Source organism: Colossoma macropomum, unplaced genomic scaffold, assembly GCF_904425465.1.
Source record: "Colossoma macropomum unplaced genomic scaffold, Colossoma_macropomum, whole genome shotgun sequence".
NCBI lineage: Eukaryota > Metazoa > Chordata > Actinopteri > Characiformes > Serrasalmidae > Colossoma > Colossoma macropomum.
In genome coordinates, this window is record NW_023495014.1 from 1,841,795 (window position 1) to 1,854,955 (window position 13,161).

General features: G+C 38.5%; 1 pseudogene; it reads right to left on the bottom strand.

Moving 5' to 3' along the window:
- Positions 1 to 53: 53 nt before the first annotated feature.
- LOC118800911 overlaps positions 54 to 13,161 on the bottom strand; it is a 46,831-nt pseudogene continuing 33,723 nt past the window's right edge.

The following is a 13,161-nucleotide window of genomic DNA, read 5'->3' on the forward strand; positions in this document are numbered from 1 at the left end:
ATTGTAAGGGTTTGTCGAGAAATGAGGAAGCAGTGCATAGCCGCAGGAGAGGAACAAGCAACTATGCCACCAGCAACAGAAACAATGTACCTCTGTTTTTAAAACAGGAAGGTACGCTCTGGGTGAGAAAGTATATATGAAAAACAAAGAATGGAGTGGGATATAAAAATGAGGATATAACGCATCTCTGGTCTAATATGTATGATTTACAGAATTGTTTTTACAAGTAATTCATCTTTTTACTCTTCCCTGTAATTACTACTACACCTGCAACAGGGCCACTATGTTGAGGTTATTCACAAGCACAACTGAGGGAAACACCACTGCACGTGTTTTGCAGTACAAGTATGAGCTGCACAGTTTCAGAGAAAACAACCTGAGGCACGAGTGGGTTTTATATGGTGGGGTAAAAAGCGTACATAATAGAAAGAAACACAAACTAGTTAGGTTGACCTGAATTCTAGTGAACAGTGGTGTGAAGGTTGTTAAAAAAACCCACATATAGAAGGGCAAAGGAAATGTCACAGAGACAAAAACCACAAGCTCATGTGAAACTGCTCACACTCTCAGGTGAAACTCCAAACGTGGGCTTTAGAAATGAACCAAACCTGTTTCTAGATCTTTTCTTTTCTGATCCTGGGTGGATGTTGATTTTCTACAGAGGGACAGTTTTGTACTTTCTCTTATTTTAATATACAAAAGCACATTAACAATCTATTCAGGTTTTACTGTGCACGGCATGGAAATTAATAGTTTTACTGTATTGTAGTAATGACAGAGACGTCATACAGGTTCTCCCATTAATATCAAGAGAACTTGGAGTTAGTAATGTATTGCGAGTATATGTAATGTGATGACTGCAGATTGATGTTACTGAAAAGTAGATGAAAATTGGGCCTGTCTTCTGGAAGCTGGAAACAGAGAACAAAGCACACACATTGGTCACATGTGCTTGATGAATGCCCTATTACATAATTTCCCAGACTCACTTTAAATATTATTCAGAGAAGAAGCGAAAAAAAAGACAAAGGGGGAAAAGGGAAAAGGAAAAGAAAGAATAGACAACAGACAGTAGCCAGGTTTCCTTCTAGTTTTTACATATCGAACATGAGACTTGATGAAAATAGTTAGACATAATTTTGGTCAGACTTTGCATAGAAGCTTGTTCACTTAGTTGATGTTCATTAACTTTTTTGCAGGTGAAAAGAAACACCATTATATTAATATGAAATGTCTTGTGACTGATGAAGTGTTTACATTTTTCCTGGCTGTAGCTACAGAACATGGTAGAAGGCAGCAGGTAAGAATTAACTGATAAAGAAATTAAAATATACCTTTAAATGATCAACTTAAAAAAACATAATGTTGATATTAAACAGTAAACAGACATAAGCTGATTAATAGAGATTTCCAGAGCCAATACATTTGCCTGTTTGTTCAGTCTCCAGGCTCATATTTTGTAAAAATAGGTTGGAAAAGACCGTGTTAGAAAAAAAAAAATCAAAAACTATGACTCCAATGGTTTATAGTAAATATTTCATATACTGGGCAGTACTAAATCCAATTATTAAGAATTTAATTATGCTGTCTTTGTAATCAAACATGCAGTTGGGTAGTGTTTTTTAAGTACTGATGTTATCCACAATACATTCCTAAAGTATATTGTGACATGTTGTGCCATCATTTATCAGCATAACGATAAATACTGTCATACTGCCCAGCCCTAAAATACAGCTGTAAAATTAACCAAAACAGCAGAAGTTGCTCAACATTCAAGAATTCAAATGTGCTATTATGAATGTGACAGTGAGATTTGTTCTCTTGTACAGAGCTGATAGAAACTGAAATGATATATGAATGCCCTGCTTAAAAATTTCTCAGTTTCAATGTTTATGTTTGTGAGAGAGATAAAGAGATACAAGAAAAAAACAGAAATCTGATATGGCTACCTTGTGCCAGCATGCTTTCACAGCTTGGTATATCTGATCTGTGGTCTGTAGAGGTGATGTCCCTGCAACACTCTCTGCTACACAGGCTTTAACGTCATGCTCATAGGTCTGTTTGCTCAGACTGTACATCTCACACCTACATTAAGAATTATCATCATTATCATTCTCCTCCTCCTTGTCATAGTCATAACTAGGGGTGGGAGAAAACTCGACTGTTAGATGCATCGTGATGCGGACGTGAACGATTCTGAATCGATTTATAAATTTAAAAAAATCGATCTTCTAAATATTTAATTTATAATGTAATGTTGACGGAACGTAAACGGCGGAACTTGGAAGTGGGTAAGCGCAGCGCTCGGACAGTCTATGGTGGCACATAACAAAAACATAACTGGATGAGTGAGAAATTCGACCGGCTCCCTCTGCATTAAAGCCAGGTTAGATCAGGAGTCACAACACAAATGATAAGAAGAGCCATTTTGTCCTTTCAACAAAGTCAAACCACCCTGGGAGCCACAACATTTAATGTCCAGTATGTCTCAGCATGTGATAATGTCCTAGTATAGGCTTAAATATATAAACGAGAGTTCAGACTTGCTTTGCTCTGCTTTAAGCTTTAGCTATAGCCACTTTCCTCCCCTTTCCCTCGGAAACTTTTCTTCAAAAGTAGATCAGTTTCTTCTAAAATGTCTCCTTTAACGTTTGACTGTTTTACGAGGCTGAAGTCGCTTCTTATTCTCCAGCTTCTTGTTCAAATTTTCCCGTTCCACCTTAAATTCTGCCTGAGGTGCTGAATGTAACTGCTGCACCATTTAAGGTGGAACAGAAAAATTTGAAAGAGATGCGACTTCATCTTTGCAACTTTTTAGTGTTTGACAGTCTCTCGTTGCAGATTTAACGTACCAGGAAACCAACTACGTCGCTTATAAATGCAAATAAGTCCATTTGTCTCCAAATGTTCGTCTTAAATCTCTGTCTTTTCGTACGCTACTGGCCAAGCGAGAACAGCGCATTTTATCACAGATGAGTGGCAGCCTGTGTCTCATTGCTCCAAACAAGAGCAGTGAATGAGAGCCTTCTAGTTCACTTGCCACATCACTTCCATTTGATTTATTAAGAAAATATATTGGAAGTAAATTCATTATGGATCATTACAAATACTTCGCTATAACATTACCAAGTTCTCAGACAGTAGGAAGATAGAAATCCTGTATAGAAAAAAAAGATGCATCAAGATGCATCGATAATCGTTTTATAATCGCATAGCAGCCCTCTGAATCGTAATCGAATCGAATCATGAGGTGCCTAAAGATTCCCACTCCTAGTCATAACCAACATCATGAGCATTACTAATATTTAGTTACTTGCCGTATTTATCACCCTTAAGATTGAAATGATCATTTTCATCATAATCACAAACAGCACCAGCAAGTGACTGGATTTTTAATGAATCAGTACAGATTTTTCTTGTCTTATGATGAATCATCATGAATTCATTCACCAAATTCTCCTCTGAAGAAATGATATTTAAAAGATTTTAAAACTTTGGGCAGGTTGTCAATCTGTCAAGGCCAGGGTAAAAGACAAGACATACGGAATTGTGGTGGTTTTTTGCAGCCAAGTATTTGGTACGTTAGCTTACATGTAGCTTTTGTGAATTACACACAGATCAGATCATGACATTCTGTGGCACAGTATACAATTTGTAGACAACATGAACATCTTAATACATTCAAATATTCCAAATTACAAAGTGATGTGAAAAAAACTTTTCTTTCCCAAGTTTGTCTATGATTTGTTTAAAAAATGACAGGGAGACCTAGGACAAAAAGAGGAGATTCTTTGCAAATGTACATCACTGGCATTTAAAAAACAGAAATTTTGCAAACTAAATGAAATAACTTTAGTAACATAAAAAATGTAGAACAAAAAATGAGAAAAAAGATCTCTTATTCTCCTTTATCTTCTGTGCTACGGTTGGCTCCCCCATATAGAGTCTAAACATAAATATACACTCTGGGAGTTCCCTTTCAGTAATCAAGTTTGTCTATTAGGACCACTTTTTTGTAAAATAATCCCTATGAGGATTAATATAATTCTTAAAATAATTCTTTTTTAATAACCAGAGTTTCACTGTACTATGACTGCTAAGCAACTTGCTAGTAAACAAGGTGTAAAAATATGAACCATGAAAGCAGAAAAACAAACAGCAAAATCTAAATACATCAAACTATAATGTACAGTAATAACACAAATATATACAGAAAATCTGTAGAGAAAATATGCAATTGTAAAAGTTGGCTGAAAAATGTTTGAAGTGGAGGGAAAGTAACTGGTTGACATCATTCATAGTACTTTGCGGTATAGAAATGTACTGCTGTTTAATGTGTTTAGTGTTGTATTACATGTCATTATATTCAGTATTGTGTGTGCCTGTACTGTGACTGATTTTTGTTTATCTCCACATGGTCATTTCTGTCACACCTGTCACTTGTCATATGTAGGCTAAGCCTAATCTTGGCATTAGTCCAGCTATAAAACTGCATCAGCCCATTGTCTTAGGGGTTGGCTAGGTGTCTGGTACCTGCGCGCAAAGAATAAACTCAATTTTCCAGACATACGGCTGGTTCGCCTGATTTGGGTCAGGGTTTGGATTCTTCAAGTGGTGCCGTGACCTGGATTGGACATCTCATTTGTAGGCTGTAGGTGAGTGGCCATTTCGAAGCAAACCCTAAAACCAGTAGTTTATCCTTCTCTCTTTGACGGAACGGAGGGGAAGACTGTGGTAGTGTTGCCGTAAGCCCATGGCCGGAGAAAAATCTATCACACAGAGGAGTGCTAGGGAGGCACCTGATTAGTCTGATGATGTGTTCATTGTCAGAGTGGATGAACAGTTATGTAAACATATAGACTCATTAGTTTGGACACACACTATCAAAAGAAAGTGCCAGTTCATTCAGATAAAATATGGTCCCTAGATCAGAGGCTACATATGTCATTCTGGCAAACAAGTAGTGAGCAAATTCGAAGAGCATGTCATAATGCATGCTGCCTCCAAGGCAAAATAGGCCTGTGAAAGTACAAATGTAAGGAGAAGTTTAAAAGCAAACTTTAAAATGAGTTCAAGATCAACCCCATCTCCCCGTTAAACTGAGGGTCAAGTTTCAGATACAACTGAAGCTGTGTTTAAAAGCCCAAAGTAGTGCTGACCTCTGCCCTGTACTGGGGTCTATGCAAGTTTTCATGATTGTCCTGTGTTGTCATGGTGGCATTAGGTGTCATCAATAAGCTCATGGGGCAAGTTCTCATAGCTCTATTTTTTTTATGCCTGAATTGGGTCAAATCTCTTACAGATTGTGGCTTACTAAAGGCTGAACTTCAAACTGACAGCTTTCCTTGTCCGAATACCAAGCAGTATCCATCCACAATATTTAATGGATCGTGTCCTGAACATTGTGTTTGTGATATGGCAAATGGATTTTGATCAGTGCTTCTGCCGGAGGACTATCAACCAGGCTAGCTTTACTGTAGGTTCCCAACAAGGGTTTCATAATCCCATTACTATTTATCATCAAGCCTATGTAAACAGTTAGCCTCATCTCATACTCCAACAATGACCAGAACGGTTCTTCCATATAGAGATGACATTTTGATAAGCTTCCTCAAATGCAGAGGAACATGAATGTGACTTGCTAGCTTTGTAAGATTACCTACACAAAGCATTTTTTTTAAAAAAGTTCAGATTAATCAGTATCCTCTGTTCAGTGTTTAGGACAGCTGGTTTCACAGGCTCAGAGGTCAATTTTGCGGTGTGCCGCGGTGCGTGCTATTTCACCACCTGTCACCTTAGCGCAGCTACGATCTTTTCTGGGATTGTGCATTTACTTTCGGCCTTGGATTGAAGATTATGCAAAAACTGAAGCCTGAGTTTCAGCTAAATGATGATCAATTATAAGATTTTCATACTCCTAAAACTGCAGTATGCAGTGCCCCACCCCAAGGCCTAGTGAACATGGATCCACCGTTCACACTGTATGTTCCAGAATCACTAGGGTTTGTGTCTAGCTGCTTAACTCATAATCATGGTGACAGAGAGAGGCCTGTGTTTTATTACTCTGCTAAAATACTTGAAATGTCATCGTGCCTGAGAGCAATCTAGACAACCTGTCTGTGTGTTTTAGCTGTTGCTCCTATTGTTTTGGATCAGGTTCTCACTGTGAAATGTCCATACTGGGTTTCCTCTTTGCTCTTTATTGGCAGGATTGTTTCAGTGACAGCACAAAGGTGGGGTAACTGGCTTGCTGGTTTTAACTGTCCCTAAAATAGTGATCAAAGGTCACCTGTAAATGTTATTTCCAATCATTTGTTGGAATCAGTATGAAGAAATAATTACTGGTAGATTGCCGAATCACCTGTGTTCTTACTAAAGATTTAAAACTCATGTATTTGTCAATTCAAAGTGGCAAATGCCATAATTACGGCTTGTTATGTCTGATAGTTCTACTGCAATACTGTCAGACTTTATCTGAAGCTGATGCAGCCGCTCAGAAACAGGTTTTGGATGCATAAGAACTCACTAAGGGGGGAGGGGGGGTCACCCTATTGTCTCAGGACAAAAGGTTAAGGTGCATAACACTCAGCCATTAGGGCCAAAATGAGAAGGTCCATATCAAGTCCTCCTTACCACATGCTCTGCTCTAAAATGTCAAGAAAAACAAAAATGGATACATGTGAGCCAGATCAAGGTGGTACCACCATCTGATGGTGATGGCTAGCCCAGGGATAAAATGGGTGACTCTGGTTGGGAGATGCTCTGAGGAGGATCTGTGATGTCTAGGTCATTTAGGTTAACGTCAGAGGTGAAGAATTCCTAATCCCCATTTGCGGCTAGCGCTCCCTGACTCCCACCAGAGGCCAGGACCCAGGGAAAGAAGGTATCCATTACAAGGGGTAAACCAAACCTTTACACTAGGGCATATGACACGGTTTTGTTTTAGGACACGCCAAGAGCAGAACTTGACGAATGAACAGGACATTAGACGGGTTCATGATTGGTGGCCGAAGAACTAACATCAAAGTCTATCTAGGACTCTGCTCTCTAAGCTGTTTGGAGACATCAACACTTTCTCCCTCTGTTCTGGGAGAGAAGACGGCTACCACTGCAAAAAGATGCATAATAAAGAACTTTTTTTTCTAATAGAGAATAAAGAAAAATGAAACTTGTAATGGTTCATAAGTATTCTGAGAATAACTTCTGCTGGCATGATGGAGGATGTTTGTTATCACAGAATGGTTTGTGCTCAGGCCATCCTTGGCTGTCATGCCTTGCATCACTGCTATTAAGTGATCCCAATGTCTAATATTTCCGCACAAGCTTTATGTACAGATCATTCTGCTTCTGAAACTATGAGAAAAACAGCACAAATGATGGTAGATGGTATAAGTGAAGATAACTGCCCATTGTTAGATGTGTGAAGTCAAATAGAGTCGCCTGTTACAATCCGAATGCTGATAGCTCCCGAATTGTTAGAGTTGGCGATACTAATTACAACTTTATGGTTCATCAAATTTTGACTATAGCCTGTGATTATCGGGATGAATCTAGCTGGAAGTTGAATGAGTAAACCACTTCCTTCGGGTTTCTATTGGGTTTGTGAGAACAAGGCTTATCTACCACTCCCAGCTGATTCACAGTGTGGTTCCTGTTAAATGGCTGTAGTCATGCCTCCTATTACAGTCCATACCTTTACATCACATGAAAAGAGAACTTGGCATTACCATAACAGATAAACAAACATGGAATGGTCACATTATAATGACCCTTGGTCCAGTATGGCGGAGACTGTAGGATGGAAAAAATTCCATTTGGAGGCTTGTAGATGCCTTATAGAAGATAATTTATTTGGCTTATTCCACAGAGAAACTAGCTAATGAAACTAGTGAAACTCCCTGCTTAGTAAATGATGAACTCTGTGCTTTACGAGAAGTAGTGCTGGGAAATAGGAAGGTTTTAGACTTGCTAACCTTAGAAAAATGAGGTGTATGTCACATTCTCAATAATTCCTGCTGCATATACGTTTCAGATAATTATGAAAGTATTGATAAATACATTGCAGATCTGCATAGACTCATTCCGAATCCTGCTCCAGAAGGGTCTCTTGATAAGATTTTTAACTGGGTTGGTATCTTTTTTGCAGGTATATTTTCCAGGATTTTACAACAGTTGGTTACATATTTCCCTTTGTAACACCAGTAATAGTTGCTATTGTTATTTAATTTTGCCTCAAATCACTCTAGGTGTTTAATGACTAAACTACACTGGCGTAGATGTTCCTTATAAACATAGAAACACTTAATTTCCCCTGTACGTGCCTGTACGTGGACTGAAGGGAAAGAGGCCTGTCTTTAGCACGTGTAGAAAGGGGGAAAGGGGGTGACTGTATTTAAAACATTCTGCTTTGCCTATTTTTGTTTATCCCTACATGGTCATATTTGTTACACCTGTCACTTGTCATGTGTAGGCTAAGCCTAATCTTGGCATTAGTCCAGCTATAAAACTGCATCAGCCCATTGTTTTAGGGGCTGGCTGCAGTCTGTTATATGACCTCAAATTCTATATTTCTTATATGTCAAAAAAATGATCATTCAGCTATCAGTATTGAAATCAGGATATTGGTATTAAAACAATGAACAAATGCCCAGCCCTACCAAAGAGCTGGAACTTGAAATTTGTCTTGTGGATCAATGTTTATGTGCTTATGTGAACATCAGTGTGTTTATGTGGATGTATAAATTAGGTTTTAATGCCAAAAATCAAGAACATGCCATTTAGATATCAGGAAAAATGAAACCAATATGCAAAAATGAAATGAGAGAAATGGAATAATGGAATAAAAAGTCCACACGTCAGACTTGCTGCTAAATTTGGTGTAGTTCAAAACCTCAGGTGCTGACCATTTCACTGGAAACTTGGTGCCTACAGCACTGGTGTACTGATTGTCCCATACGTATCTGCAGATAGTATGTATGTGAGTGTAAGAGTATGTGTTATATGTTACCTCATTCCAAAGTTACTTTGACAGTAAGATCTTCATCCAAGCAGTTTCTTGCAGCCTGGACGAGAGGAAACATTTTGAACATCTAATCTGGAGCCCACAAACGAACACATACATTAGTAATCCTAGTGCAAACAGACATGATTTGGCAGCGGAAATCACTGCAAGGCCTCAGAAACACTTCTGAAAACCATTGCCTGTGAACATATTTCATCTATGCATTCACAAATGCAAGTTAAAACTCTACCATGCAAAGATGATGCTATATATTAACAGGATCCAGAAACACAGCCGCTTTCTCTGGGCCCATGCTCATTTAAAACAGACTGAGGTGGAGTGGAAAAGTGTCCTGTGGTCCAATGAATCAATATGTTAAAATGTTTTCAGAAATCATGGACACCCTGTCCTGTGGGCTAAAGGGTATATTAATTATTCGTCACATTATATACTATTCAAAAAACAATAACAGTGTTAACATTTGATATGTTGTCTTTGTACTTTTTCCCAATTAAATATAGGGTTTACATGATTTACACATCATTGCATTATGTTCTTTTACATTTTGCACAGCGTCCCAACTATTTTTGGAAATGGGGTTATACACAGGAGCCTTGACCACTTACTCTCTAGGATAGAGGTTTCCTGCTGAAGTCCCACTGAGCATGTATACATTTTCCAGTAAGTAGTAAGCAATGCAGTCCCATTACATTTTGAGAGAAATAATTAAACTTTAATGGAATACTTTTTTTGAGTGCTGCCCCAGCATTGAGCATTACACAGTGACGGAGCAGAAAGGAAACCTCTGCAATCTATATGTGTATGTGCTGTCCAGGGCTGGGAGTCAATCCCAAAAAGAATCAGTTCCTTGATTCCAGACATTTGGGAGTTCAGAGTCGAGAGTTGACTCCAAAGCTTAGTACTCAATTCCACACAGCAACACTCAAATTTGCTCGCACTTACATGCACACAGGGTGTGAGATATTCTGTTGTCACTGTCTAGACAGTCTGTATGAAAAATACATCTTTCTGCAACTCAGTCCTGCTGTATTGTTCTGTACAAAGTGGAAAACAAACAAAAATGTCAAATGTAAGTTAATTCAGGGATGTTAATTCAACTAGCATTAGCTCTCCAAATTTCCTTGCTATTGTCCAATTTATATACTTTTTCTTATTATTATTTTTCTGCCTGATTTTTAACCGCTAACCCACCTTGCAGTTTGCGAGATATCGACACCATTCCAACTCCAGAATGTTCAGTCTGATTGGGAACGGTGTGCTTGTACACAGCTTTTTGATTAGATGTATTCCCATAGGAATGAATGGGGTGCAAAAGTTTGTGCACCCAGCTTATAGTACAACGATACAAGTCTATTAGTAATACTCTATTAACCATGTTAACCTGACTCTTGGAATCGACTTAATTCCCAAACCTCAAAAATCTCTGGAATCAAACAGTCCTGGAGCTGGCACATGTCCCTGTGCTCTCTTACTAAATCTCGGTGAATGAACTGCTGATCCTCAGGGTAGGCCATAACCTCACACACATCCAGGCACTTGTTAAGGAGCTGTGGAGGCTGCAGTTCTTTTCCATGGCTCTTCAGGTAATCCAGCAGACAGCCGGTACTCATGAACTCTGTCACGATGTAGATGGGAAACGCTCAGTACATACACCGTGGAGTCTCACTAGCTTAGGATGCCTCAGTTTTCTTTGAGCACACACATGCACACAAAAGCCCACATACAACAACAAAATAACACATTGTTGTGATGAGGATTGCTGTGTTCATTAATAGTTGCAGTTCCATTAAAATGAGATTATAGATGTGGGTAATAATCTTTACTGGTATCATGATAATGAATTTTTCCACATTACATAAAAAAATATGCTTTTCTGAGCATATTGTGGATATTGCCAGTACTTGACCAACTGCACATTTGATAAATAACAACTTTGCCACACACACACCAGCTTGAAGTGTCTCTTTTCTGCTAGCTGGCTACGCTGGTAACTATTAGCTTATTACTGTTAGGTTATTACACCAACGGCTGTGCTAGCAGTCAGCATTTCTTTAATGCTAAGGGAAAAGGGGTGTGATGATATGTGTATGCGTCCTGAACCATCACGGTACGGACGTTATGGCAGAGAACTTGTAGTGAGGAAAATTACCACACTGTAATGTCTTCCGGATTTCTCCCCTTAAACCGGCTCTGGTTACGGTTCAGTGCATGCAGTCGTAGGAGGAACACATGGTATGTGTGACTGATGAACCTAATGCGGACCAAAATTTCACAAGTGTGAGTTCCACCGGGAAGCCTTAAGCTGTAAGTGTAACTTAAAAAGTGTAACTTGTGCGACTTTCTTTTCAAAATAAATAAAAAGAAAATCTTAAGGATTTGTTGCTTTTTTTGTTGTATTGAACACATACTGAACCATGATGTCCAAATCGCGGTGTAAACCAAACTGAGACTTCTGTGGACCTTTACACCCCTAATGCAGAGATTCCTAATTGTTGCATATTTGCGTAGTGAATACTGGGTAGTGGAGCAATGCCACACAAGTTCCACTATACAATACATACTGCTGTTCGTTTCCATACATTTTCGATACAGATTTAGAAGAATGCTAACATAACTTTCGCATTTCTTCATTTATCTATTTATTTTTGGATAATTCAGAAAATGTTTTGTGCTCTTTTCAAAAAATAAAAAAATAATATAAACAGAACTGCAAGATGTATCTTCCATGAAGCACATAATGTGTCTGGCAAACACGTTACCAAGGCTCATAATAATAAAAATAATCAAAAACTGTCCGGACTATGAAGCTACATTTAAAATGGAATAAAAGGTTCATTTAATCAGTGCTTGTGATTATTTCTTACTTTCTGATCAAAATGAGTGCTTTTCTAACAGTTTTCCCAGCAAACTGTGGAATCCAGAACAGAACAGAGTTGGACTTCACAACAGTTTAGCTATTAGAAACTATAAGCATGCCTGTCGGTGTTACTTGTTTGGCCCGTTCAAACTTGGCACTTGGTGGCTGTTTGAAACCTTTGAGGATAAGTAGCTGCTGTGACTCCCGTTCTCTCCTTGCAATGGTAACTGAGACATTTGGGTGAGTCTTCACAAATGAGTTAGCATAGTTGAGGTAGTAGCATGGATACTTGATAAATGCACAAGTCTGCCACTTGTTACCCGTCATCATTGTGATCAAAGTGTTGCTAAACTGGAGATGAGTTCAGCTACACAATCATTTTTTGCCAGTTCTGAGAGCTGCGCAGTGAAGTTTCTTTATGCTAATGGTAAAAAAATAGCACTTTAAGGACTGAACAGAACTCTAAAAACACTTCCCATAATTACGCATTTTATAACCTGAAATATAACTGTCATGCGACCTCTGTATCAAAGAAACTAATATTAACATGCGTATCATGAAACCCCTAATGCTGGGTTATTGTAGTGAGAGAACATTTATGGACAAAAACACAAAAAGAACACAAAAGTGTGAATTCTGTATAACTGATGACGGTGAGGGATACAATGCTGTAAGTTACTTCAGAATATTACATAACAAGACAAGTAACATATTAAATGCTAGTTTCAGACTGGAGTGTCTCTAACTATATGCAATACTGTACTTAAAATTAAAACAGGAAAGAATTCCGTTCATTTGGATCCTTCCACCATTCGACCGAAATCTGAGTACAACCATGACCTAATGTTAACAATGTTTACTCTAAATCTAACCATAACCACACTAGTTCTCGTAAGTACAGAAACACACACACACAAACACAAACATACAACCATAGAACCCAGTGCTTTTAAAGTCAGCCAAAGTGGAAAAAAGGAAATGGGAGAGGAAGCAGAACAGTGTCAGAGGAACGCACATCATGATCTCGGCTTCCTCTATGTAGTCCTCAGATGACATGCAGCCGTCTTTCAGTATTTTAATGGCCACTTCATGCTGGCCTTTCCACATGCCTAGCTGGATCACTCCAAACTGCCCTGCTCTTTCACCCGTTTCACATCATCACGAGACAGCTCGCACTGTGAATTGTGAAAAGTACAATAATAAAACTACAATTCAATGGGTTAAATTGAATTGGCCAGTCAAACCCTATAAAAAGCAAGGGGATGCATTATTGTGCAAAAGT